Below are 26533 nucleotides of genomic sequence, written 5' to 3'. Positions count from 1 at the left end.
AAATGCACAATCATCCTCCCCACATTCTGAATAATCACTATTACAGTAAAGGTTATCTGACACTATTAAATCAATAGTTATAACTCAGCTAACTTGAGACGATATGGGGTCAGTAAAGATGTGTAACCCTCAACTATTTGACAGGCAAACTAACTACATTGTTGTTACTATGTTTAATTTTGCAAGAAAGTTCACTGGGACTAGAGTATATCCAGGATACCATGGAACAAATCGAGCAAACAATGGAGCTTAATTATCTTTTGATTGAGCCAAGAAAATGCAAAAAATAAATGTGCCAGTAGAAGCCGAAGATGAACTACTTTAGAAAGTTTTAAGAATCTATATCATGATGCAGCCCAAGGACGATATCCAATTTTCTACCAAGCAGCTATCAAGGAGACATAAATGATAGACTCCAACAAATACCTTTTGTTCTTAAAATTTTTAGATTAATTCACAAAACTAACAACAGAGATGCTTTGCACTTGGCTCTTTTTTGCAAGAACTCTGATTCTAAAGAGCCTATCATTTGTATGGATCAGATGAATCCGTTTGTTCTGAACGATATTGATCTCCACAGAGATGGTAGGAATACTATACCTAACCAAACTCGGGAATTAACGCAGGGCACCGAAATGTACTGATTTTGTAACCTCGGCTGTGATGGAACTGGAAATGTCTCACGTCCAGGACTTTACCAAAATTTACCCCTGACTTAAGCCAATTGTTACCATAAGGGGTGGCTCCAGCCTGGTGAAGTCTGGTTGTAGTTCGGCCCTTGAATCTCGGCTTATTTGCCCTTTCTTATGTACGGAGTATAAAAAAAGAACAAATCCGAGCCGGAGCCGACGACCCATTGACACCCATGTACTGTGCTTTAATAAAAGAAGGACACTGACATCATGAGTGACCCATTTCAATTCTACCACGAACCGGCTATACCCGGTTTAAATTTTCTTGAATAACACGAATTGGGCAAAATTGAAGTCAGTCAATAAAAGGCATGTAGAAGACTTGGGGAGGAACTTAAAACCTCAGCCAAAAAATCCCTTATTCTTCAACATCTACAGAGAGATATGCATCTCTACAATTCATGGCTTCCTTCGCCAATAGTAGAAGAAACCAAAAAAGAGAAAGAATCATTTTCACATGTTGCTCGATCACTCAAGGAATCATGGACACCAGACGATCCAGAATCTGTCTATTCAACTCTCAAATGGATTTCAGTTATCGACCTGTGAGTTTCAATTTCTTCTTTCGTGGTTTTCTTGAACTTCTTTTTGATGAATTTCATTAAATTGTTGTTTATACAAGAATTTTAGGTTTTTTTTTTCTTCTTCTGAAGTTCTAATTATGGCATCTCAACTAAAATTAGCTTAAATTATTGTAACATTACGTAGCTCAAACTAGTTGATGACAATTTGGAGTACGAATGAGTTGAAATTTTGTTGTTTCTTGAATTTGTTGTTGTTTTAAGACATGCTAATGTAAATAACTTAAGCTTCTTCCAGAAAGAAGGGATTTAAACCTTAAACTACGTTAGATGCTATGCGGTTCATCATTGAGTTTGTGTTGTACACAAAGTTATCTAGGGCAGTGTTGAGCTATTATATCTTTCACTTGATCAAGTGTGAAAGTATTGTTTGTTAATTTTTTATTGTTGAATACAGTTTTCAACCGTTTTGATTGATGTTCCCACAGGAGCATTCCAATTGAGAAAGTTGTTTTGGGTAAAAAAATTTCTATTGTGAATTGTGAAGGTTCATCAAGTCTTAAATGTTTGTTTGTTTCTTTCCTTTTTCCAGTTTTATAAAGGCGAAAAGCGAAGTTTCTTTGGAAGAAGTTGGGGAAGTAGTGCAAATCGGATTACAACTGTTTCACATGTCACAGAACAAACTTTATGCCCAGGTTTGACAAGTTCCTTTTATGCCCATCCTCACGTGCCTACTTGTTTTTCTTTATAGCTCTGATTCTTTAACTTGACTAACTCAATATACTTTTTTTCTTACTTTCTGTTGATTAGGTTAGATGGGGGAACGTTTTATGCCGATTAGTGAATAAGTATGGGAAAAAGTTGTCCCTAAAGGTGCAATGGCGACCTCTTTATGATACTTTAATACAAACACATTTCACACGGTAAGGCTTCCTTTTTGACCTTTAATTCTCTTGGTTGAGATTTTTAACTGTGGACTATTGTAATGTTTGCAATTTCAGCCTTTTTGCTCATGCGTCTTTAAAATGTTCTAGCAACTAGGAAAGATGATAACATGTTACACCAAAATTGTTAACTTAAGAATCATTATCCCACAACAGCTTTAATCTGAAGCATACACTTGCAATGTAGTATTTCAAGGCAAATCCATAGGCACTGCATTGGATAACCTAAACACATTTTTTCCCTGGCATTAGCTCCACATAGAGAGTGACTTAGTAAGAAAGATCAGATACAAAAACACAGAATAGGGAGAGTCCGTTCGAGGAAAACTTCCAAAATATCAAACAAGAAGCATTGCTGTTAAAAACGATAATGTGACAGGTCTGATCAGTCAAACCCATTCTTAACGAATAAATTTTGGCGGGGTTTTACCAGTTTGTGTTGCTTGAGAGATTGCACCTCACTTCGCCAACTTAAGATGTGTGAACACGTGAAACACAAACAGATGATACTGATTTATAGTTCCATTGTGTGGATAACAATGTGTAGGGGAAGGGAAAATAAACACTGTGGGTTTCAGGATTGTTTTGAAGCCTAAATATTATGCTTGTAAATATTTTTTTATTTCTACCTTGGACTAAATAGAGCCCATAGATTAGTTATCTAGGTAAAAAAAATAAGGTAAAATTTTGTCTTCTGTTGAACATTAAGACTCTACTACTGTATCTACTGCATCACCGGGACTCTATTAAGTATTTGATGTAATCAGAACCATGAAGAGTCTACAGATTATTAACGGAGTTTAAAGGTAGGTGAACCACTTAAAAAGTAATCATACCACTGGAGTTTTCCTACATATTAAGCACCACTCCCCTAATCATGATAATCATAGTAGTCTAATATGTGCTCTTGGAGGTTAAACTGGCAGTAATTCGACCAACGTAACTCAAACACAATGTGCTAAAACTATCTAAGTAAAGTGCTTAGGAAGTTCACTTTGAAAAATAAATTAGTGTGGAAAATATTTGGTCAACAGTCAAGTCCTGCACCTAGGAGGCACAAATCAAACACCAAAGTCGAGCTTCCATTGGAGTTTGGGTTTGTCATTTTTGTCTTCTTTTTCCTTAGTTCAGTAGTTGAACAGCTGCTCCTTTCGAGCACGCCACATTAAACATGTCAGGCCAAGTGTGATACATAACCAAGATCTGCAGTGCGGAGGTTACTATATTTTGTTGATCAAGACCATTAATTTGCCTTGAGTTCAGATTTCGAAAATGCAGCTAATAGATTCTTTATACAACTCGTATTCTCTGAGAATGAAAATATATATATAGACATGCTATCTCAACTCAGTAAAAAAAACATCAAATGACTTTAGTGCAAAATTTAAGGTTATCTCACATCTGCAGTTAAAGTCCATTAGCGCTTATGATTAATTTCACAGTGTAAAGGAAGAGCAAGCATCCATCAACTAAGATTGACCATTTACTATTTCATTAACATGTTCCATATATGCATTTATATAGGAGTATGATCCTGTTGCAGAAGTCAGATAGTGCTTATTAATTTTGAGTATTGCCAGGCATGTATTGGTTGCAGTCGACCATTTGTCCCTTGCTTAATTTTTTGTCATTAAAATGTGTTTCCAAATCAGTATTATTATTCACCATACAAAATCGTCAACTATGAATCCGGCATTGGATAACTTGGGATTTACTTCTCATAGCCACTAAAGGCGCTGGAAAGTTTCCTGCTAGTTACTTTGCTTTGTTTAATTTGTACAGAAATACTGGGCCGGAAGGATGGAGATTGAGACAACGACATTTTGAGGCTGTAACATCCCTTATTAGATGTTGCAGGAAGTTCTTCCCTTCAGGTTCTGCCGCTGAGATATGGTCCGAATTCAGGTTTGTATTTTGTCTTCAATATTGTCCAAAAGGATTCCGTCATGTCACAATCTGGCATTTGTCATTTCGGTATCATCTGTCCAATAAAAGGTGTTGATTTACAACCTTTCAAACTGTCATCCTTTATTTGCTAATTAGCTAAAAATACTCCGTGAATTCTGCTTACCCCAGTGGATTTTACATCGCTTATTTACACTATATTTGCAGATTGCAGTTGGAAAATCCATGGCATAACACTGCCTTCGATGGTTCTGGATTTATGAAGTTGTTTCTTCCTACAAACTCAGAAAATCAGGACTTCTTTTCACGGTAAGGATATTCAAATATTCTTTCAAGGATAATTATCTTCTTCTGTTGGTGGTGACTGATTATGGCACAAATAAACTTTCTCAGGGATTGGATCAAACACTGCATAGGTCAATGGGATATTGTACAGAATTGTCAATTTTGGGACAGTCAGTGGGTTGCTGTTATTGGTCGTTGTATTAAGAACTACAGTTTCATTGACTGGGAGGATATCTTACCTGACCTGTTTACTCGATACTTAAATATGTTCGAGGTGAGATAAAAAAAATGGACTACATATTCCGACTTTCATCATTTACAATGCAGTATAAATTACTAAGCTAGTATGTTTACTATAGGTACCTGTTGCAAATGGAAATGCTTCATACCCGTACCCTATGGATGTCCCGAGAAACACGAGGTTCTTGTTCTCCAACAAAGCGATAACTCCAGCTAGGGACATTGCCAAATCAATTGTAAGGAAGCTGCGTCATTTTTCATAGAGTTATTAAATATACTGATTTTGGAGGAAATTATTTCGAGGGCAATTGTTTTGACAATTCGTATGTCTAAGTTTCAAGTTCAATGGTATTATGTGTTATTTGTATTGAAGCTTTATGTTGCAGGTTTATCTTTTAAAGCCTGGAAGTTCGGCACAAGCATATTTTGAGAAATTGGTCAACCTCTTAGAGCAGTTTGTTTTCTGCCGTTATACTATTCATTTGTTTCCTCTTAATGCCTCAGAGTTGTTGACATTTTAACCAATCCCTCCTCACTTTATATGCTGTTGCACAGGTACTACCACCCCTCTAATGGAGGTCGCTGGACTTACTCTTTAGAGCGTTTCTTGCTTTACTTGGTTATTACCTTCCAAAAGCGTCTTCAGCGTGAACAAGAGTAAGGGACTTTATCTATTATTTAGAGTGAGATATTCCATTGTTTATGAAGGTTTTTCAAAGTTCATCTTATTTATCACTGAAGCAATGTTTGATACAGGAACATTGATGACAAGAGGCAGATAGAACAATATCTTGGAAAAGAAGAAAGAACATTGTTTGTCAAAGTGGTACTTAAGTTAATTGATCGTGGTCAATACAGCAAAAATGAATCTCTTGCTGAAACTGTTGCTGCTGCAACCTCCATTTTGGCGTATGTGGAGCCTTCTCTAGTACTTCCTTTTATAGCATCTCGGTTTCATATGGCATTGGAGACAGTGAGTATTTCTTTTTCTATTGATATTTACATGCTAGAACTCTAAGTTTGTCTTACCACTCTATACCTACCTTCTGTTACTCTTTGCTGAATAACATATCAGTTACTACTATTTGATACAGAATTTCCAAACAAAAAACCAACTTTTATCCATTCAAATTCAAACTGATATAATTTTTCAAACAAAAAACCAACTTTCTTTGTCCATTAATTTATTCTCTCATAGATGACAGCTACTCACCAACTGAAGACTGCTGTCACATCAGTAGCATTTGCTGGACGGGCACTCTTTCTTGCATCCGTTGCATCTTCTTCTGATGAAAAGGACATCGAAATCAGAAATGGCTACACCGATCTTCTAATGAGTTCATTGTCAAATGCCTTACTTGGTATGGATGCCAATGATCCTCCAAAGACCATGGCAACCATGCAATTGATTGGTTCCATGTTTTCTAACGTAAGGGCCACCTATCTATGTATTGATTAAGTAAAATCTATAAAGATGGTTATAGCTAAACTTATCATCTTTTACTGTTGCAGATTGCTATTTTAGATGATACTGAAGATGGGCTGGCATTTATGTCAGCCATTAGTTTCTCTGAATGGCTTGATGAGTTTTTGTGTCGACTATTTTCTTTATTGCTGCACTTGGAACCTGGTGCTGTTCTGTAAGTAGTACTCTTTTCTTCTTTGTATTTTGAGTTCTGATTTTTTTCCATCTATAACTTGCTTTGACGCAGCAATGATAACGTATTTTTATTCTTATTTTGCAGAAGCGAAAGTGTCAACCCATCAGCAACGTCAGGGACTTTTCTAGTCGAAGAGGGTCCCTACTATTTTTGCATGCTGGAGATATTGCTCGGGAAACTGTCCAAACCTTTATTCCGTCAGGTTCGAGTTATCTTACTTTATTTACTGGGTTATGTCGTTTATGCTTCTGGTCATATAAATAATCATTATATTATCTTTCTTCTATATGTCTTCGTAGGCTTTAAAGAAAATTTCTAAGTTTGTTACGACAAATATTCTTCCTGGAGCTATTGGGGAAGTTGGACTTCTTTGTTGCGCATGCATTCATTCTAATCCAGATGAGTCAGCTTGTCAATTGATCGAACCTATCTTGAAGTCTATCATATCATCCTTAAAAGGGACACCCAGTACTGGTTTTGGAGGAACGGGAATTTCTGATCCGTCCCTCGCAGCAAAGGTTTTTTTTTTTTTTTTTTTTTTTTCTGTAAACTGGTTTTAGCTGCTGCTTTATGTGTACATGGATTCAAATTTCAAATTTTGTTGCAGGCAAAGCCAACTCTTTCTCCAGCGCTGGAAACAGCAGTTGATTACCAGTTGAGGATATTATCTGTTGCCATCAGTTATGCCGGTCCAGTCCTTCTTCATTACAAGGACCAAATGAAGGAAGTGATCATGGCTTCCTTTGAAGCCCCATCATGGAAGGTTCTGTGTTGTATCTCTGTTGTAATGTTAAACTGTGTGATCATTGTCCTATAGCTTAATGGAATTCCTTTTGAAACATAACTTAGTATTCTACTTCTATGCTCATGATACTATAGGTTAATGGAGCAGCTGATCATGTTCTTCGATCTCTCCTTGGAAGCTTGGTTCATTATTATCCTATTGACCAATATAAGTATGTGATTTCCTTATTTTTTTTTACTGTTCTATAACCATTTGTCTGCAACTTATTCTTTCATTAAACAATCAAAATAAGCTTCCTGATTTTTGCTCCCAAGGTGTATTTACATCATCCTGATGCTGCTCCTTTAGAGGAATGGATTAGTGCAAAAGGTTTTCATAGCGAGGTCCAGTCGTTGCGCCCTAAGTGGCACATTCCTGTACAGGAGGAAGTCATATTTGCAAATGAGCTGTTAAACCTTCATCTTGGATCAGCCTTAGATGATCTTCTCAGAATATGTCAGGCTAAAATTCACTCTGACCCGGGTAAGCCGTGTATTCATTCACTGGTCTCGCTCCTTCTCTGTTTTCTCATAGATGATCATGAACTACTTCAGTTTAGTCAACGGGATCTATGAGAAAGCTTGGTGTAAATAGCTAATACCACGTGGACACTGCCACATGCCTATCTACTTGTCAGTAATTTAGTAATCATGCACTTGGTTGTAACTTGTTAGTCTTGAGTTGTTTAAATAATAGCTATAGCACAGTTGCATATCACACAAGACATAAGTACCTTACCTAGTGCTCGAACAAAATTATGTGAAAGTAAGCACAAGATACACACTACGTTTCGTGATTCTATGGTAATTTTGCCGAAGGGCCTGCAAGTATTGTACACATTATCTTGTTTCTGTCTTAGAAAGTGAAATCTAGGAAGTGGTGTTCATGTCTCGTGGTTAAAGACAACTATTATCAAGGATTGAACTGTCCATGACCTTGGGCTTCTATTGAGAGGGATCTGGTTATGGATTAGATAAACTTGGGTGAGAGGAATTAGGTTGCTGTGTTAACATCATTTCTTCTCTAAAATTCATCTGTACGCATTAGTTTTCATGGTGATTTTATTTCTAGATATTGGAGATTGTGGGACAAGCAGAGATACTAACTATCCTTGACAAATGATGTTGTGTTCCAGGAAATGAGAAAGAACACTTAAAAGTTACTCTTTTACGCATCGATTCTTCACTTCAAGGCGTTCTTTCATGCTTGCCCGATTTTCGTCCATCATTGAGGAATAAGAGGGTCAAAGGTGTAGATGATTTTTCTTTCTTAATTGCTGGAGCAACTGGTTCAACTGTTGGAAGCTCTGAACTAAGGGAAAAAGCAGCTGAAATCATACACGTGGCTTGCAAGTAATTCTTTATACCTCATTTTTTATTAAAGCTGCCCTTCTGCTTCTAGAGTTTTCTAAACAACTGTGATTTTTGGATCACTGTGCAGGTATTTATTGGCAGAAAGATCGGATGATAGCATCCTTTTGATACTCATTGTTCGTATAATGGATGCGTTAGGAAACTTTGGTATGGCTCTGTGTTTTAAAAAGTTTTTCAATTAGCAAGACATAAGCATTCAACACTGATTGCTAATTCTATATGCTTTCATATGTTGATTCCTCTTATCTGTTTTACAGGAAGCTTGGAGTTTGATGACTGGTCAAATCATCGGCAGGCCTGGAAATCGGAATCTGCTGCCATAATAGAGCCTCCAATAAATTTTATTGTGTCATCTCATTCCAAAGGAAAAAGAAGGTTAAGCCTTATTTCCTAAATAATAAAATAAATTATTATTAATTTCCATCTTTCTTGGCTAATTCTCGACTTCATGTTCTACGTTTTCTTCAGGCCCAGATGGGGACTTATTGACAAGGCATACATGCATAACACTTGGAGATCATCACAGGCATCATATCATCTGTTCCGTATGAATGGAAATCTATCTCCGTCAGATCATGTGTTTCTTTTACTAGATGATATTTGAGCCTTTCATTGCATAGCTATGAAACTGTTCGTGCGTAAGTCCACTAACATTTTATGGTTCTTCTAAATTGTTAATATTAGGGTTGTTAATATTAGGGAAAAGACATTCTAGCCTACTAATATGTGCCTACCCTCAAATGGTGCACATTTGCTTGGGATAATGCATTTTTGGCTTGACTTCAGTGAGCTGTGAGGGCTTCCTCATAATTAGGCAATTGATTAGTGTGCATAGGCACTTACTTGCAGGCCTGAATGCTTTTGTCTAGATATTAGCAGCACGCCTCTAATTTATTCTTTTGTTGAAATGCAAAATGGAACTATTTTACTCACCAGGGGATTGGAATACATTGAGTACTGTAAAAAGGTCGTGTAAAACTGGGTACATCTTTCCTCATTGTTCCATAGAGAGTTATTAGTTCCAAGTTGTTGGTAACATTGGATTCTATTATGAAAGCATGCTTTTCTTATAGTCTTAGATTAACCATGAGTTTTTTATAAAGCATTGATTGGTTATTTAGAAAATATATATGCGGCTTCTTAATTATATATTTTTTCTGAATCTGGTCATCAAACTGGTATTTAGGCTTGCTGGGAAATCCCTCCTTAAGATTCTCAAGCGGTGGCCGTTCATGATTTCAAAGTGTGTTCTGGCGCTGACCGAAAACTTATTCAATCCAGATGCATCAGAACATATAGTGCTTGGATCCTGCTCAATTCTTGCCACACAAACTGTTCTCAAGCATTTGACCACGGTGATTATACACAACAAGTGACTGCTTGAAACTAATTTTTCAGGTGGTGACATTTTGCTGATTAACACCTTCGTGTACTTTTGTCCAGGATCTAAAATCCTTCTCCGCATTTCTCCTGAGCATCCTCACAAGGTACATTTTCTTCCGACAGTTCACACTTCCTGCTGAGTTTTGCATATTCTTTAGAGTTGGTTTTCAGTTTTTTCTCATATGCTATGTGTTCCTTGAAGCTCTCATCATGAATCGCTGAAAGCCCAGAAAGCTATCAATGAGGTAAAATTTAGTGATGAAGTATTAAGTGATTTTGAGTAGTCAATCTGTGTCTAATCACTATTGCTCTTTTGATGTCGATAGCTGTTTGTTAAATACAACATTCATTTCGCGGGACTATCGAGGAGTGTTTTCAGGAAATCTGGTAATCATTTAGATGAACCACAGTTTTCAGATTTGGTTTCTCAGATTGCTTCTCTGAGTTTTGACACCTCGGGGTTGCATTGGCGGTAAGGGTTACTTTATTTATCTTTTATTTAATGTTTTAAAGGTGGTACATGCATTATATGCGAAATCATAGTTGCGGATATTGATTCATTTAGGATTAAGATTGTTGTATCTTCTTCCTGCCAAACAATGTAGGCTGAATTTACTGTTTCTGTCATCAAGTAGCAACTTATCTATACTGATCAAGACTGGTGTTTTACCTACAAACCCTAAACCGTGAACTTCTAGAGACCTGGACAAGAAAGTTACGTTAGTAAACAGAAGTTCGCACTATTTTCCTAGGATTTAGTTCACGCTGTGATGCACAGGGTCTGTGTATAAATAAAGTGTCATTCTTTTGTGTTGCTTTACATTTACAGATTTAGGGGTCTCTTTGTTCAGCATCAACAAGTTTCTTTTTTTTTTTGCTATCCTTTTTCAGGTACAATTTGATGGCTAACAGAGTATTGCTACTGTTAACTATGGCTTCTAGGAGCGACCCTGATACATCTTCGAAAATTTTGAGCCAAACTACAGGTTAGTGCACATTGATGAATTTACTGATTTTTTTCCTGGAAAAACGTCACAAGGTAGAAACTGTATTAGGAAATGAAAACTAGCAAGATGAGTGAGACGTAAAGCCTAAACTTCAAAAGAAGAGTACCTAAAAAATTATTGAAAACAATCTCTGATCGTCATTGTACAAAATGGTACGAGCTATGTTTGAAAATGTTTGTTGTTGTGGTCATTGTTATGATAACGATCTCTGATCGTTCCTTATTTGAAATTGCTGTTAATACTGTAATTTTTTAGAGAATTATGGATCAATTCTGTTCATCATGTCTCTTCAATCAATTTACTGTATGCTATATATAAGTACGAAAATTGTTTCTTCCAGGTCATTTCTTGCAAAATTTGAAGAGTCCACTTCCTCAGACAAGGATACTTGCAAGTTCAGCTCTAAATACCTTGTTGAAAGAATCACCATACAAAATTCCGGAGCATGATTTGTTTGGAGACTTCGAAGGGAACATCAAGTCTTCTGTTGAAGGGTCTATGAGCCAAATATTTCAGGAGGAGGGATTTTTTTCTGAGACACTGAATAGCCTTTCTCATGTGCATGTAACAACTGATACTGATGGAAATTCATCCAGAGGAAATCACGCAGCATCTATTCAGAACTTGGCGGACAAGTCGATCACTCTTTTCTATTTCGACTTTTCAACTTCATGGCCTCACACTCCTAGTTGGATCTCTATGCATGGAAATAATACCTTCTTTTCAAACTTTGCTCGGATTTTCAAGCGATTGATTCAAGAATGTGGTATGCCAGTTGTATCAGCACTCCAGAGAGCATTAGAGGAGTTTTCAGATGCTAAAGAGAGATCTAAGCAATGTGTGGCTGCTGAAGCACTTGCAGGAGTACTGCATTCTGATGTAAAAGGTCTGTTAGGAGCATGGGACAGCTGGATAATGATCCAACTGCAGAAGATCATTTTAGCACCTTCTGTAGAGTCTATTCCTGAGTGGACTGCTTGCATCCGTTATGCAGTTACAGGGAAAGGGAAACGTGGAACAAAAGTTCCTCTTCTTAGGCAAAAGATCATGAATTGCCTGTTGACTCCTTTGCCTCAGACAGTGGCTACAAATGTAGTAGCAAAGAGATATATTTTTCTTTCGGCTGTACTGATTGAACTCTCCCCACCAAGGATGCCAATGGCAGAGATCCAGTTTCATGATTGTCTTCTGGTTGAGTTGCTGGATAACATGAGCCATTCATCGGCCCAAGTAAGTGTAACTTTTTCTTGCTTTCTTCTGAATACTGCCATTTTTCTGTTTTCATAACTCAAAATTCTTGTTTGAAATTTCTCAGACTATAACAAATTTAGGTAATGGGTTATTCACTTTTTTTTTTGAGAGCTCTACAGCTCATAAAAGATTATAATTGCTGAATTTTCGTTAAGGTTTACTCTTTTCTGAAGAATCGTTAGATTTATTATCAAATAAATGGTTATTGCTCACCCTGAGCTTCAGGAGGAATCAAAATAGTTCTTTTTCTTCTGGTGGTTTCTGTTTGCACTTTGTCCACGTCTGTTAGGCTTTTCTGTTGGTTTCTGTTACCCTGTTTGACTTCCAAGCTGTGAACCATCTGTGAAGCGTCACAAATGAGATTTGAGGAATCACAGACGCAATTTAAGTACTATTTATCCATCAAAATGCACGTCGAGAATGCTGAAATCACAAATGAACTTTATGTATTGCAATGCTGAAATCATGGACTTTCATGGACAAAGGCTTTGTATTTTGATTTTGTTATATAGTCGAGAATCTCATTTCTCTGGATTGTGTGGCGTCTCAAGCGTTGTTAATGTACCCAAAGCCTAATTTTGTGTGAAACGCTGTGCTTCAAAAGTGGTAGATATTTACGAGTCTTTAATTGCTTTAATGCTATGTTGCAGAATACAGATATCTCTGCTCACCCGTTCTAATTCTTATATTTATTGCTCAAATATAGTCTCATGCAGAGTTTTGGTGGTGCAGGTAAGGGAAGCAATTGGTGTTACCCTGTCTGTGTTGTGCTCAAATTTAAGGCTTTCTACATTTACCCGGAACCATTCTGATGAAGTGGGAAGTACAGAAGGTTATACATTTAAAAGGGAAAACTGGGATCAGCTTCTAACACATAAGGCTTCTGAACTGGCTGCAAATATCCAGAATGCTGGTCAAGCTAACAGTTTGGAGTCCGTATCTCGTGATAGTGGGCTTTCAGACTCCGAGTCACAAGATGTTAAATGGATGGAAACGGTATGCAATTTACAGTTGCTCACCAATGCCTACTTGAATCGATTTTCTTTCACATTACCCTAACGCGCCAACCTCTTCCTGTTCAATTGGGTGCAGATATTCCATTTTATCATTTCATCTTTGAAGTCTGGAAGGTCTTCACTTTTGCTGAACGTAATTGTGGATCTTATTCAACCTGTTATCGCATTGCAGGTACGTAGAGTGAGCAGAAAACAGTTTTAATAATATTTGTAAGATGCCATCATTGCCTTGATATGATATTATATGCATTCTGTATTGTTGGTTTACTTTTCGGTACTTTTTTTCTAGTATTTTCTTGATTATTTAAAGAATAGAGGAAGGAGAGAGAGAGAGTAGGAAACAAAATGTATTAGAAAGGAATTGGATGTGTTATGTTATTATGTACCCTGTTAGAAGATCGAGAGAGAAAAGGTTTCTGCTGTAGGCAACATGTTTAAATCAATGGCAAATTCTTCCCTGTCAAGCAAAGCTCAGCTGTTCTTGTGATAAATAGGTGACTGAAAAGGTTGCAACTAGTGTTAACACGTGCCTGATGTTTCGTGTACTTTTATGCTGTTTTGAAGAGTACTGCTTGTCGTATTGTTTGCATTTTCTAGTATCTGACATCCAAGTTACTCTATTTAACTAAATGCGTCTTAGAGTTTGTTTGCTTGAAATGCGTTGCTGTAGCACCAGTGTCTAATGAACTTTCATTGTTTCTCTGAAGGAAACATCAAATAAAGACTTGTCAACACTTGCCAAGGCATCTTTTGAATTGCTAAAGTGGAGAATACTTCCAGAGCCCCATCTTCAAAAGGCTGTCTCGGTGCTTCTTTCTTTAGCAACTGATGGCAATTGGCGAACCAGATATGCAACTCTGACATATCTAAGAAGTTTTATGTACAGGTATGCAATGTTAATATATCTTTATATCTAGGTATAAATTTATTTTACTGTAGGATAAGTAATTTAGAATCTGTACTCTGTTCTATGCCATGTCTGGTAGTTCATGTGTCACGCTTACATCTTGGATGCCTTAAAAAGTTAACATTTGGGATGCTTACATTGCGTGAATAGAATTTCCTCGTGACTCAATAAAAGTCTGCATCTCTTCATTCTTCTTGTTGTAAGTATGATTACGTAAATCTGTTCAAAATGCATGACTTTCTGCTGCTTGCCATTGAAACAGGCACTTTTTTGTTCTTTCACGTGATGAGAAACAAGAAATCTGGAAAAGCACTGAAAAGCTACTCACAGACTCTCAAGTTGAGGTAAACTTCTGAATTTGTGATTTAAAGTTTGATATTCCGACGTAGTAGAAGAATTATGTTGCATTAGATGTTTTATTAGCAATTTTATATACATAATCTACTCAACTTTATTGAATTTGGTATGGCTAACAAAATAAATCTATACGTTCTCAGCTCTAATTTATGCAACTTTCAAAACTTATTTATGAGTTAATGCTGCTTATTGAATGAGAAACACTTGAAAGTTGCCATGTCTATTCATATTCTGCTCTGGCTCCTTCACTTTTGAGACTATCTTTCCACACTCGTGTACACATATTTGGCTAAAGAGGAGCCCATTCGAATGTATCAGTTTCCTACAACCATACATTTATTGCCATTGGCAAATCAACTTGGTACCGTCATCATTACACCCTTGGAGCAATATCTAGAACTAAATCGGTTTTCTAATTGCTGTCTTAGGTAAGGGAACATGCTGCTGGAGTTCTTGCAGGCTTGTTAAAGGGTGGGGATGAGGATCTGGTCGGTGAATTCCATAGTAAAGCATTTGCGGAAGCCTTTTCTATTCAAAAGAAAGCAAGGAAGAGGTTTGATTTTCCATTACCACCTATAGTTCACATCTTTGTTCTTTGTGTCTGTACATTCACACTAACAATAATAACACGTGATTGCAGTTTTTATTTGAATTCTAGTTATATATCGTATGTATGCTTACGTTCAAAACCTTTGCATATTGATGCTAAAGTTCAACTTTGCAATTTCAGAGTCCCAAGTTCAAACCACTCCATAGCTTTGACACATGGTGCAGTCCTTGCTTTGGCAGCTTCTGTATTATCAGTTCCTTATGACATGCCCAGGTATGTGAAACTCTACAGCATAAGTTAATCAAACATTTCTGTCTGTCCAATTTCAATAATAATTCAATATAGGATTTACTGAGCAATAAATATGTGAGGTCAAGGTGCATTACCGTGGCATCCTCTTCACATCAGACCAAAGGCTGTTTTTAACAGGTCATCCTCCACAAAAGTTTTTTTGTTTGTTTGGGGAAAGGGTCCTCAAAAAGTTGTATTATGTTGGTTTTACCATTCATGTTCAGCAAACTTAAATAGGGTAATTTTTCAAAAATATGGTTTATGATGAGCATATCATAATCCTGATAAGGAACCGATGGTGCACAATTGATCCTGCTCCAGTATAATCTTCACAATTAAATTCTACAAATGAAGGCATAATGGATGTTGTGAAGGAATGTAGTATCGCCACTCTTATTGTAGATTATTGGCAGTCTTTCTCTTCTAATTTCTACAAATGAGAACCACTTCTCTTTAGCAGTTTTTCTCTTCCAATTTCTGTATCATAAACATGTATTTTTTGCAGTTGGCTTCCTGAACATGTAACATTATTGGCTCGTTTCATCGGAGAACCATCACCTATAAGATCTACAGTTATGAAAGCAGTTGCCGAATTTCGAAGGACCCATGCCGACACATGGAGTATTCAGAAGGACTCTTTTAATGAAGAGCAACTTGAGGTATAGCCGCATAATTTTATTAGGCTGTCAAGTATTGACTTGGCTACATCATGTTTTATTTAGATATTTTAATTCATCACCGATACTGTGCAGGTTTTGGCTGATACTACATCTTCATCATTATATTTCGCTTGATCTGTTCGTCTTCCTCGACTAGAAAGGCAGAACTCTTATAGAATAAAAAGGAACTGAATATAGAGATATAGAGAAGTAGTAGAATTTATCGAGATGTTAATTGATGGAAAAGAATCAGAATCAGAGCTAATGTAAGAGTTCTAAAAAATGGGTTTTCATTAGTCTGATGTGGTTCAAATCTGCTCGAATTATTATATCTTGGTTACATTTTGAATCTCTGCTTTCATTAACCTTAGAATATGTAGACTTTATATACGGTAAACTCATCTCACAGAATCGTGCAATACTCACACTTGCACATATAATCGTGCTTACTCACACTAAGCACTAACCAACACCATATACTATTAGAATCAGATCCAAGGAATTTTTCAGAGCATGATCTCCATCTCTCTGATTAGATGCAACATGAATTTTTGAGATTGTTTGGCTCACCGAAAAAAGTAAAACTAGCTGAGTCATGTTATGTTACCGTCCATAATAATACTAGTATACTAGTGAACATCCCATTAATGCAAAATCTATTATTGCATTCTTGTCGTCCAAAAATCAAAACATATTAGATCCTCATAATTTTAAGGGCAATATCTAGGGGCCAGCTACAAACGTGTTGCAAACATAGCGAACATATAGCATGGCAAGAAAAAGGTGGTAGAATCCAAATATCCCACTGTATCCAATAGCACCAAAACAAATGCATAGTGAAGTGGACTGGACTAGTCATCCGGTTCTTGGTTGGAGAAAAATGAAAATCTTGAAATTACATGCCGGCCTCGGAACTCTAATTATCAAAGAAAACTACAAGTAGCAAAGAATTTATTCACATCATTTCTTGTCTCCCTTCGGGCTTTCTCTCTCAATTTTAATTCTCATCACCATCCATTAATTTCATTCTTAAATTAATAACGATCAAATTCAAGATTTTCAACATTTAATGTAGAGTTACTGCCAACATAAATTTCCATTTAACACGATCTTGTACAGATTCGTAGCATAGATTATCTATAAATTTCAACCCCAATTTATTTTCTTCTTCTTCACTCAGTCTCTCTCTAGAAATCACTTGTAATCTTGTCTGTTGAAATGGAGTTTGGTGAAAGTAGTTTTTCTGTGGTGTTGTTAACAATCATAGCAGGTGGTATTATAGGTGGTTTATATGAGATTACTCAAGAAAGCAAATGAATGGTATAATGAAAGGAGCTTAGGTGACAAGCGGTTTTTACTTCCTCCAGGTGACATGGGGTTGCCTATTTTTGGTAATATGTTTTCTTTCCTGCGTGCTTTCAAGTCCGGTAATCCTGATCGCTTCATCTCCAACTTTGTTAAGAGGTATCATCCATTCTCTTCTCTCTACAAGTTTATTATCAGAATATAATAAGATTATATCAAACAAGAATGTTTTCTTTGTATTTTACATTTATTAATCTTTGGTGTACAAAAATATAACTGATCAGATGCACAGAATCTAAATTTATTATTATTATTTTTTTTTTTCAAGCATTCTAAATTGTTAATTATATACAACCCCATAATTATGTTAGTTCTACAAGTAAAAAAATAGGAGTCAGACAACTTTAAAAGAACAGCAGTCTAATAGGGGCAACCACAGCTTCTAAATGAAGAAAAAGTCGTGGGGGTTTCATTTCATACTACACATGTTGCTAAAACTTATAATTGTTCTTCTGAACTATAATCAACTATTCATATAATTAGGTTGTTATTCAGAAAGCGAAAGAACCCCATTCCAGATAAATCATACCACAAGAACAAGAATCAATTCTCTATCCAACTTTTCTCGTGTTCTTGTTCTAACTTAGTGGACTCATACTATTGCTGTAGCGGCTACAGCCTATTCATCTCCTCTCCTCTTAAGACTTGCATTTTATTTTCCAAATCTTTACTCATCAAACTGAAAATAGACAGTTTTGTTTGAATACTCTTGGAAAAGAGAAACTCGAAGCTGATTTCATAATATGGATAGTAGGTTAATAAAATATATTGCTGGGCCTGCTGAAAATGATATTTTAAGTTTTATATCTGACACTCGGACTCTATTTGGTCAACTACATGAAGTAAAAGTCAAAAACAGGTCAGAATAAGCAAGAGTCAACCGGACTTCAAAATGTGGTCAGAACCATATAAAAGTTCAATGTCAGGATTTCTCTTTGACTATTTTCTTAAAGAGTTTATACTTATAGGACCTATATGCATTATGATTGTTTGATGTATTTTCAGGTTTAATAGGATTGGAATGTACAAGGCATACATGTTTGGTAGTCCAACTATTTTGATCACAACACCAGAAACATGTAGGCAAGTTTTGATGGACGAAGAACGTTTTAAGCCTGGTTGGCCTAAAGCAGCTAATGAATTGATGGGAAGGAAATCATTTATAGCGATTCCTTATGAAGAGCACAAGCGATTACGTCGCATTACTGCTGCTCCTGTCAATGGTCACGAAGCACTATCTGTATACCTTACTTATATTGAGGAAACTGTTGTATCAACATTAGACAAATGGTCCCATATGTGGGAAATAGAGTTCTTAACCCATTTGAGAAAGCTTACATTTAGGATTATTACTTATATTTTCCTTAGCTCGGAGGGTAATCCAGTCGTGGAAGCTCTAGAAAAGGAGTATACGCACCTGAATTATGGAGTGAGAGCTATGGCCATTAACTATCCAGGTTTTGCTTACTACAAAGCCTTAAAGGTAAATATTTGCAACTTGTTGTATGCTTATTTTTGCGGTTCCACGTTCATGTCATGTGTAGTTAACTAGTAGATATTTTTATCATTTGTTTTCAGGCTAGAAAGAAGCTAGTTGTTATTCTTCAAACTGTATTGGATGAGAGAAGGGAGAAGAGAGCAAGATTAGGAGAGTCTCCAAAGAAAGATATGATGGATAATTTAATAAATGTTGAAGATGAAAACGGCATAAAATTGACGGATGAAGATATCATCGATATTTTAATTATGTACTTAAATGCTGGCCATGAATCCTCTGGTCATATCACAATGTGGGCTACTGCCTTCCTACAAGCAAATCCTGAATGTTTCAAAAAAGCCAAGGTAATCTATAACTAATCCAAACAAGCTTTCATGTTTCCTAATTCAAATTAGTGTCCATAAACAACTCAAGTGTGGCCAGACTTTGAATTAAGTTACTCATTTTTTATGTTGATGAACTGAAATTTATGGTTGCAGGCCGAACAAGAGGAGATAGTAAGAAACCGGTCTCCTACACAGAAGGGATTAACACTTAAAGGAAATTCGGCAAATGGATTATCTTTCTCAGGTATGCAGCACACTGTAACTTTGAGATGTTTATCAACTTAACTTTGCAATTGGGACATTACGATACACAAATATATCTAATGTTCATTTTTTTAGGTGGTCGATGAGACATTACGTGTTGTCAGTATTTCATCGGTTGTTTTCCGTGAAGCACTTACAGACATCAAAATGAATGGTGTGTCCGAGTTTCTATAATCTCTCTTTACTGTTTCCCTTGTAAAGTAAAAATCACTTTTCTTATATGTTTCCGAAACAGGTTATTTGATACCCAAAGGTTGGAAAGTTCAGGTTTGGTTCAGGACTGTTCATATGGATCCTGAAGTTTACCCTAATCCAAAGGAGTTTAATCCATCTAGATGGGATGTAAGAAAAAGAACTGAAATTTCACTTTTGTATACTTAACCTATGTGATCTACACCACTTTTCAAACTTATTTGCCGGTTGGTTAATTTTTTTTGTCTCTCTAGAATTACACACCGAAAGCAGGAACTTATCTTCCCTTTGGAGCTGGTAGTCGGTTATGCCCTGGAACGATCTTGCTAAACTTGAGATCATGATATTCCTACACCACTTTCTTCTTAATTATCAGTAAGTTTCTTGACTTGTAATATCAACTTTCTCATATTCTTGTTATCCTCCAAAAGCTTTTAGTTTATGGCTTTGACTAGCTCATTTGATTCCTATAACTAAAATTCATGCACCAAGGATACTTATTCCCATGTAATCTATGTTGCAGGCTTGAACGCACTAACCCGGATTGCAAACTGATGTATCTACCTCATCCAAGGCCAAAAGACAATTGTCTAGCGAGAGTTAGGAGGGTTTCTGTATTATGAGTTGATAATCCACTATTAATATTATGAGCTGCCTGTATTTCAGGATGTCACTTCCATTGTATATGTGCTTCTTGTGGTTTTTGAGTTTAGAACTTATTAGAGAATATAGTTTAATCTAAAAATCTATGGCCTCTCTTCATGTTCATGAGTCAATGTTGTTTTGGTATCTTAGTAATTTTTGGAGTCATTTATATGCTACTTGATGCACTATGCTCAGAAATTTCATTTACTATCAAAACTGATTTTGATCTCGTCTTTGTATGCATGTTTATCAGACTTTTTGCTCAAAAGATATATAGGACAGCTTTTAATCCGTTTAGTTTTTTTATAGTAACCACTGACTACTGTCAAAGAAACCCACTTTGCCACTTTGGACTACACGCCAGGAATGTAGATAACGAAGTGGACGCGTCTAGGTAGGAATGGACCAAAAACGTGGACCAATGGTAGACCAAATCCCCTGGACCGTTGAGATTTATCGGGACGGGGTTTTAAGATTTGAGTCGGGCCTACAAAATTGATTTGAATGGTTGGATTTCATTGGTCACAATTGAACCATGAAATTTGGTCCACCTTTAGCTGTTTCCATAACGAAATAGTCCAACCACACAACAACCCAGTCCTCTACATTTATTAGGTGTAAGGTAACACTACGGTGTTTATTTTGTACACTTTTACTTAGCCTGTTGAAACTTTTATTGATGAAAATAAATCGGAGTTTTTTATAAAGCTAAACTCTCCGATGAAGTGAAAATCAATGACCAATTGCTTCATTCTACTGTGAAAAATTGGATTAAAAGCTAAGAATAAGGAGCTGATGATCACAAAGCAAAGAAAGTGGAATAGGAAGAAAAATGTGTAAATTTCTGAGTAATTCGCATACCCATACCAGCTCAGTAGCAGATTGAGCCAATGGCCTGTATATATTCTGGTTCCGCGTAAGACCTAGCCAGTTTTACTTGCTTCTTAACAGACCAAACGATTGGACTTGAGCCAAAGAAGATGCAGTACCCACTTGTGGACTTCTTGTCATCCGGAGAGCCAGTCCAATCAATATCATTGTATCCCTGAAGTGCTGTAAGACCCTTTTGAAAGAAAATGCCATGATCAAGAGAACCTTTGATATACCTTAAAATCCTTTTAACAGATGCAATATGAGTTAATTGAACAATACATGAATTCACATGCTTGTTGAACTACAAAGTTGATTTAAGGCCTTGCCCAAGTTAAGTACCAAGAGAATGAATGACATACCCACAAAACTTTGGAGAATTACCAGTAACTAATATGTCATCAACATAGATAAAAGGATGGTGATTCAAGTACCTCGAACATGGGCAAAATATGAAATGTCAACTGCGGAAGAATGATATCCAAGTGCATGAATGCAGAATGAAGCTTTACATACCAAGCTCTTGAAGCTTGCTTTAAGCCATAAAGTGACTTATGGAGTTTACACATATATTCTGGTTGTCTGGGATCAACAAATCCTGGAGGTTGAGACATGTACAAATCCGCTTGCAGATAACCATGAAGAAAAACATTATTGATGTCTATTGTGAAATTTTCCAGTTAAAAGAAACAACAAGAGAAAGAATAAGCCTAATTGTTGGTTTGGCAACATGACTAATTGTTTCGATAAAATAAAACAATTCCTACTGATGAAATCCTTTACTACTTAGTATGGATTTCCATTTGTTCAATGAACCATCTGAATTAGTCTTCACTCTATAAACCCATTAATAAAAAACTATGTTGGCATTTCGAGGTGGTGGCATTATATAAAAGATACCAGTTTGAACTAAAGCCTTATGTTTGTTAACCTTAGAAATTATCTAAACATGATCCTTGTTGGCTTGAGTGAAATTAGAAAGAGTGAAAGATAATGTATAACAGAGATAAGATGCAGAAATTGATACTTAGTAGCAAATAGAGATTTTGATTTAAGTAGGAAAATTAGTAGTAGTGTGACCAACATCAGAAGAAGTAGTTGGAAGACAATTACTAGAAGGAAGCTCAAAATCCTAAATTTGAAGAACTAAACAAAATACCAGCAAGAATAGAAGATGGAAATTTTGACTCATTAAACACAACATGTTTACAAACATAAACTCTTCCAGAAGTAGGATCAAGAAATGTATATCCCTTTTGATGAGAAATATAACCATGAAAGACACAATGGATACTTATAGGTTGTAGCCAAGGATAGCTTAAAAATTGATAACCAGGCTTGACATGAAACCGTTTCTCAAGAGGTGCAATAATCTGAATTGATCTAGTAAGCAATCTGTTGATAATAAAATTAGCAGTAAGAAAAGAGTGTACCCAATAAGAAGCAGAGAGATTTTCCTGAATCAAAATGTTTTGCAATAGATGTCTATGCTTAGGTTTTGCAACACTATTTTATTCACTGGTATGTGGACAAGTAAATTCATGTCTGATGCCACGTTGAGAAGTAAAGAACTCCAATTCCTTATTCAAGAACTCACCACCATCATTTGCACTTATAGTAATAATACACATTTGTAAATGATTCTCAGCTTGAGCTTTAAATGCAAAAAAAACATCATTTAAATCTGATTTGGCCTTCAAAGGAAAAACCAATAAATTTTTGAAAAATCATCTATTATATTGGCATAGTAGTGGAAACCACTAACAGAAATTAATGGTGATGGACCCCAAAGTTCCATATGAAAAAGCTCTAGATGCTTGCTCGCATGACTACTGGACAAAATAAAAGGAAGCTTATGACTTCTTCCTAATTGACAATCCTTATAGAATAAATGAGTCTTTATTGAACTAGGTAAAGAGAAAGAACTAAAAAATTTCTGAACAGTTTGAAAAGAGGGATAAGCAAGTTTTCCATGCCAAGTGGACGATGGTACAGTGACAGCAAAAAGAGCTGCACATAGCTTGTCAAAATATATTGTATAGAGGCCATTATTGTGTGTACCTTCCAAAATAATCTTTCCAGTTTGCAAATTTTTCACCACAAATCCATATCCATAAAAAGTTATAAAATAACTGTTATCAGTTATAAATTTGTAAACTGATAACAAATTGTGAGAAACATTAGGAACAAGTAACACGTTCTGGAAAACAAAATTGTTACCTGCAGAAATCTGTTGAGAATCTCCAATACAAGAAATAGGCATATTTTCACCATTTGCAGTTTGAATATACATATATCCATCATAAGAAGTATCAGTAGTATCAAGTTGAAAAATACCAGGAGTAAGAATATGATTATTAGCACCGCTATCAACAAAACGTGAATTTTCACCAAAAATGTTTGCAGAGCATGAATGTTTTCACCACTATCAGAGATGGTGCACGATTGAATGAAAGATTCATAAAATTAGCCAGAAATGCCTTGTTTTGTGTTTCAGCCAAAAAATATGTAGTGTTTTCAGAAACAACAACTTCTTCACTAGTGAGGATATTGTGAAGTTCAATGCTTTTTATAGGAGGATTACGAATGCGTATGAAAGTAGCAAAAGCATGAGAATCACTAAGAATACCGGGGAGGATGGATACAATAAGTTCACTATCACTAATAGTAGATCTAGCGCCAATATCACTGTAGTACAATGGTAAAGTCATTGGGTGATGATACCAGTGACCTGAGTTCAAAACTCGTCAGCACCGTATTCCTTACTGATCAAGAAAAAATAAACAACATAAAGATTACCTAACTTGATTTAAAGCTTTGTCCTCGGATGAATATCATGAGAAGCAGAAATTTAATAGAATTGAGCTTCCATATTTGTACATAACTCATGAGAATTAGCAACACCAACAAAATAAGGAACGATAGAGTATGAGATTGTTGAATTGATCCACCAGATGCGAGTAAAATATTCATCTTTCCAAGTGATATAATCGGGATTAACAATGATTTAACTATTGTTAGTGAATTGATCTGGACAGGTTCTTGTTATATTAATCATATTTGTAACTCGATACTTATGAAACATTGGATATATCAAAGCTCTCCATGTAAGATAATTGTCACTAGTATGAATGATGTTCACCAACTGATTCATAGGAACTTTAGAATATATATAAGATTAGAAATAAAAGAACAGATCGCAGAGAACAAAAATACAGAGAATCAAAGGCTTAGAAAGATCTTACAGTGAAAGATTAAGAAAGATCTTGGTCGAATCATCCTCGAATCAAGTAATTCTTTCACCAGCCTCTCAATTTCATATTTCTGTATGTGATCATGACGATATGGCCGCTCAAGTAAATATTATGATCATGCTCATGAACTGGTGGGAGATGCATAGTCGACGTTACCACTGATTATATCTTGAATTTCTCTAGGAATCAAGTTGGTTTTGTCTATTGTAGGAATAATATAAAATTTGCATAATACACCTTGATCACCCTTCGAAATCAAACATCGGATAGTATGAGCAGAAGCCACCTTTATTTTAAGAGTTTGATTACCCCAAGAGGAGAATTTTACTGCCTAGTGACACCAATTCCATTACCAACTTGTTAAAATCCCAAGTAACATGACCTAATGTCTATAACCAATGATATCCTAACACCATATCGTAACCACCAAGACTAAGCAAATAAAAATCACAACTAAATATATGATTTTTTTGTAATTGAAACTTCAAATCAGGACATAATCCAATACATGGTATTTTAGTTCCATTAGCTATCATAACTTCACATAGGTTATCCTTGATAAATTTGAGGATCGCACGCTTAAGAATCAAAGAAATTATGCATACTTCCCATCTTAATCTCACCTTGCAACCGCATCGTTTGAGGTGTATTAAAATACGAGGGTACCCAAATACACCATAATATTTTTGTTTCAACCTATAAGTCCTCTTACCAAATGCAACCGCCTATGGACAAAGTCGAGACAATACAACAACTTCGGTATTCACACTTTGTGTGATCGTCTATGGATACAAGATCCAGAAAATACGACAATCAAAGTGTAATTACTTGATAATAGGTGTTAGAGCATTGCTTGGTCGAACTCGCATGCGTTTCTATCTCAAGCATGTTTGTCAATGTTAGTGATCAAAACTATAAGTCTTGATTTCTAGTCTATTATAGCTATGTCTCGGACTAGGATAAAAAGTGTAGTTGAGCTCAAGGACTTCATGGCGATTCATCATACAAGTTGAAGAACTACTCAAGGAACCGGTGGAACTTCTCGACAAAAAAGTATGTGAAGACTTTAACTTATCTATCACTCAAAAATATATCTACTCTATCTCCTACTCTTTGAGACAAGAAGTCGTATGCTATATATATAGACTTTGATTATACACATTTGGTATTTCGAGCTGAGTATACCTCGCCTATCTATATCTCGAAATATGAGTTGGTAAGCTTTTCGCTTTAACCAAGTTTATCTTTACCATGTGACGAAAGTCATGATATGTTTCAATCATCTTGAAAATTGATTTGACGAGAAATGGTGTAACAACTATATAACGTCCTCTAAGAATGTTTCAATGATTGAAATGAGAGTTTAGATTACATAACCAATGGTGGACATAAGCATTGTTGTGGAAACACATTTACGTATAAGTCTTATTCCTTGAACCAAAGTTTGTGAACTTTGTTGATCAAGAGAATCGGAAGGATGGCGTGAGCCAAGTCCGCGAACTCAGTCCTCGAACTTTCGAAGTTCTCAAACCCGAGAATTTCTGCTGGAGTTGACAAACTACTTGCGTGAAACTAAGTCCGCGGACTCAGTCCGCGAACCGGAGAAGTTCTCATACCCGAGAATTTCTGCTGGAGTTTGTAAACTCTGACCGGTAACTTAAGTCCGTGAACCTAGTCCGCGAACTTGAGAAGGTTATATATCTGAAGATGATTTCTGAACTTAAACTTAAAAAGACTAAGGAATGCATTTTGCAAACCGTGGCTATAAAAGTTCATGAACCGATTCAAGTGAATCAAATCATCTTTGCTTCAATTGTGTCTTGTTTAGTACGTGCGATTTCCTTGCAATTGAACAACTCTCTAACTAATTCATTTGAAGTCATTTGAACTAGTTATGGTGAAGAAGAACATGGTTGATATGGAATGCTCATATGGCTAACCATTTGGTTAACTATTGTTGAACCAACAAGTGCATACGTTTGGATACGGTTAACAAACCTAGAAGCGTGCATTGTCAAGTGTGTGTAACAAGCTAAGTTTTCGATCTAACGGTTGAGAAATATTAGCTTGAATCTAAATCAGGTTTTCATCTAACGGTGGACATTGATTTCTTTGTTACCAAGGTAACTTAATTGTAAACCCTGATTTGAAAGACTATATAAGGGGAACTCTAGTATCTGTGCAAAAATAATCCCCACACCTCTCTTGTGATACTATTTTGAGTGCTAGAGTCGGTTCTCCTTTAAACTTTGGTATTATTCTTCTAAAACCAGGTTAACGACTTAAAGACTTC

General features: G+C 36.0%; 2 pseudogenes; both read left to right on the top strand.

Annotated features, from left to right (window-relative positions):
• Positions 1–986: 986 nt before the first annotated feature.
• On the top strand, positions 987–16223 carry LOC113348420 (annotated as a pseudogene).
• Positions 16224–16683: 460 nt separating this feature from the next.
• LOC113353714 lies at positions 16684–20267 on the top strand (annotated as a pseudogene).
• The last annotated feature ends 6266 nt before the right edge of the window (positions 20268–26533 follow it).

The sequence above is a fragment of the Papaver somniferum genome, chromosome 2 (genome assembly GCF_003573695.1).
Source record: "Papaver somniferum cultivar HN1 chromosome 2, ASM357369v1, whole genome shotgun sequence".
In the NCBI taxonomy this organism is placed as follows: Eukaryota; Viridiplantae; Streptophyta; class Magnoliopsida; order Ranunculales; family Papaveraceae; genus Papaver; species Papaver somniferum.
This window is presented reverse-complemented; position numbering and strand designations above follow the sequence as displayed.